The sequence below is a fragment of the Nicotiana tomentosiformis genome, chromosome 5 (genome assembly GCF_000390325.3).
Source record: "Nicotiana tomentosiformis chromosome 5, ASM39032v3, whole genome shotgun sequence".
NCBI lineage: Eukaryota > Viridiplantae > Streptophyta > Magnoliopsida > Solanales > Solanaceae > Nicotiana > Nicotiana tomentosiformis.
Genome location: NC_090816.1, coordinates 8,821,051 through 8,824,170, shown reverse-complemented (window position 1 = coordinate 8,824,170; position 3,120 = coordinate 8,821,051). Strand labels below are relative to the sequence as shown.

At 32.9% G+C, this 3,120-nt stretch overlaps 1 pseudogene; it reads left to right on the top strand.

The window, feature by feature from the left end:
• Positions 1-627: 627 nt before the first annotated feature.
• On the top strand, positions 628-2,727 carry LOC104098213 (desiccation-related protein PCC13-62-like; annotated as a pseudogene).
• Positions 2,728-3,120: the final 393 nt, after the last annotated feature.

Sequence of the window (3,120 nt, the reverse complement as noted above, 5' to 3'; positions counted from 1 at the left end):
CTCATATTTAAGAAAAAACTGAAAAAATCAAAAAACCGACAAAAACCAATTTAATTGGTTTGGTTTGGTTCTAATATTTGAAAAACCGACTTACTTGGTTTGGTTTCGTTTTAGGGAAAAACCGACCTAAACCGAACCATGAATATATGTGTGTGTTGTGTGTGTGCTGCGCTGAGGCATATATCATAAATGACGGGTATATATTTTGATTGACACTCTAAGACTCAAAGTTTAGGTAGTTGATTGTCGATTTTGGCGAGCGCAACTTGACTTTTAATGCGCTGCTTGGATTCGATTCGCACTTCAGCGTTTGCTCAATTTTTTATTCAATAGTGATGTCCCTGCCACTTTTAGATCCTTGGTCCGCCTATGTCTATGTATGATGTGTGTGTAAAAATCACTAAAACTTCAATAATTTTATGTTTTTAACTATAATATTAACAATTTAATGGGTCGGTGGTAAAACTATAAAGATGGAACCCATCAAATTAAAATTTTGAATCCGCCTATGAATAAAATTGCTCTTTTCCAACGCCTAACTAACCAGAATACTAATTCTTAAGATATAGACAATAAGATATTAAACCCAAACCTCAGCTTTAATTTGTTCCTGCTTTGGTTTCTTTTTTCTTCCTTTGCTTAAGCTTCATTCCACTTCTAGCTCGTTCTTTCTTTCAGCTGTAACCATGATATTTGCTTATTTCTCACTATTGATTTTCCTCTTTTTGCTACTACTAAGTTCAAGTTGTGCTTCTATTGGTTCTAACCTGCCAAATTCGGATGTGGATTTATTAGAATTTCCTTTGAATTTAGAGTATACGGAAGCTGAATTTTTCTTGTGGGGTTCTTTTGGCCATGGATTGGATAGCTTTGCACCTTAACTTGCAGATGGTGGACCCTCACCTGTTGGGGCTAGAATTGCAAAACTCAGCCCTCTAATTAGAGATGTCATTGCTCAATTCGGATTCCAAGAAGTCGGTCATGTTAGGTATATATCTATGTTTTTGGAGCGTACTTGAAAAAAAGTGTATCACATAAAATAAGACGGAAGACGTATTAGGTTAGTAAAATATTGAGAAATTTATTTGAATAGTTCACAAAAAATTAACTTTTTTTCAAGTAAAATTCATACTCAAACACAATTTCAATCTCAAAATACTTTTTTTCGGTTTCAGTTTCAAATATTTTTTATCCAATTCAACCAATTATAGTGTCAAGCTATATTGCACGGATTCTTTAAAATATTGTTGTGCGCATGTCGAATCGTTAAAAAATACACCACTTTTGGAAGATTCGACACACACCTGACGATATTTTTGAAAAGTCCGAGCATCATAGGCGTCATCACGCCTACATATCTTCTTCAGGAATTGATTTAATTTCATATTTGTATTGCAGGGCAATCAAGAATACAGTAACAGGATTTCCAAGACCTCTGCTAAATCTAAGCAGAGAAGCATTTGCAACAGTTATGAACGATGCATTTGGACATCCACTAGAACCACCTTTCAATCCTTACGCTAATGACATTAATTATCTTCTTGCTTCGTATGTTATTCCTTATATTGGACTCACTGGATATGTTGGGGCCAATCCTAAACTCCACAGCCCTACAGCCAAAAGGGTAATCAATTTAAATTACTCTCTAAACTACATCTTTCAAGATAATACTACTACTATCTTTCTTCCAATTTACATGGCATGCATTATTTCAATTTTTGAAAGTTGCAAAACATTTAACCATCATTTTAAATCCATACAAGTTTCAAGAATTTAAATTTAAGCTACTTGCAATGTCATTGTCTTTTTAAAACCTAATTTTTCAATCATTAGTTTAATAACTTAACTTATATACACTGACAATATCATGTAAAGAATGTTTATACTATCAGTTAGTTACAATTATTGTAACAGGTAATTTATATTATTTTCTTGGTTACTGATCTATTTTCTTTATGGACAATTGTTGTAATTATCATTTAGATAACTTAATTTTAAATATAAAAATTCTTTATATTGTCATAGATAAAAGTTAAACTCTTATTATAATAGTCGTCTCATTATCATAAATATATTAAACATTCCATCTTAAACATTCCATCTTCATAAGTTTTGTAGACAAAATCACCTGGTACCTATGCTGGTGAAAAAAAATAAGTATATGATAGAATAATCAAAGTGTACCAAATTAACACGAACAATGTCGTTGTAATAGAAACTATCTTAAATTTCATGTCCAGTCAGATCTCATCTCATAAAACAAAACGCATGCATGGAGTATTTTCATTACATTCAAATTGATGAACTGTAATACTTCTAATACAAAACCAAAATTTGCAGCTATTAACAGGGCTACTGGGAGTAGAATTAGGTAAAGACGCAATTCTGAGAGCATTGCTTTACAAGCGAGGAAGACAGAACGTGGAACCCTATGGAATAACAGTAGCAGAGTTCACAAACCGGATATCAGAGCTGAGAAACAAATTGGGACGCCATGGATTGAAAGATGAAGGACTCAAAGTGAATCCAGCAGTAGGTGCTAAAGGGAAAATACGAGGAAATATATTAGCAGGAGATAAATACTCGCTTTCCTATGATAGAATGTCAGAGGAAATACTACGAATAGTGTACGGAAGTGAAAATGAGAAGAAACCAGGTGGATTTTACCCAAAAGGAGCAGATGGCCGAATAGCAAAATCATATCTTGAAGTTGGATCAGGGAATTAAACGTTAGGAAATTAAAGAAATGTTTGATTCCTACATGCATAATAAAAGTAAGCGAAAGCTTCCCACTAAAAGAGAAATTATACATGAATAAAGATGTGTTTTGTTTGGAGAGATGAGCTTATTGGACATTTGTGCTTATTATTTTCTGAATTTTACGAGGAATCGTGTGTATGATGTTCACGTTGCTTCATTAGATTTAATCTTATGTCTGATGATATTAACGATAAGTTTTCAAATTTGAAATGGGAAGATGTCATCAACAAGAAAAACAATTAACAACAACATATCATTTCACATGTAGGGTCTAGGAATTGTAATGTATATGCAAACCTTACCCCTACCTTATGGAGGTAGAAAAGTTATTTCTGATAGACTATCGGCTCAAGAAAAACA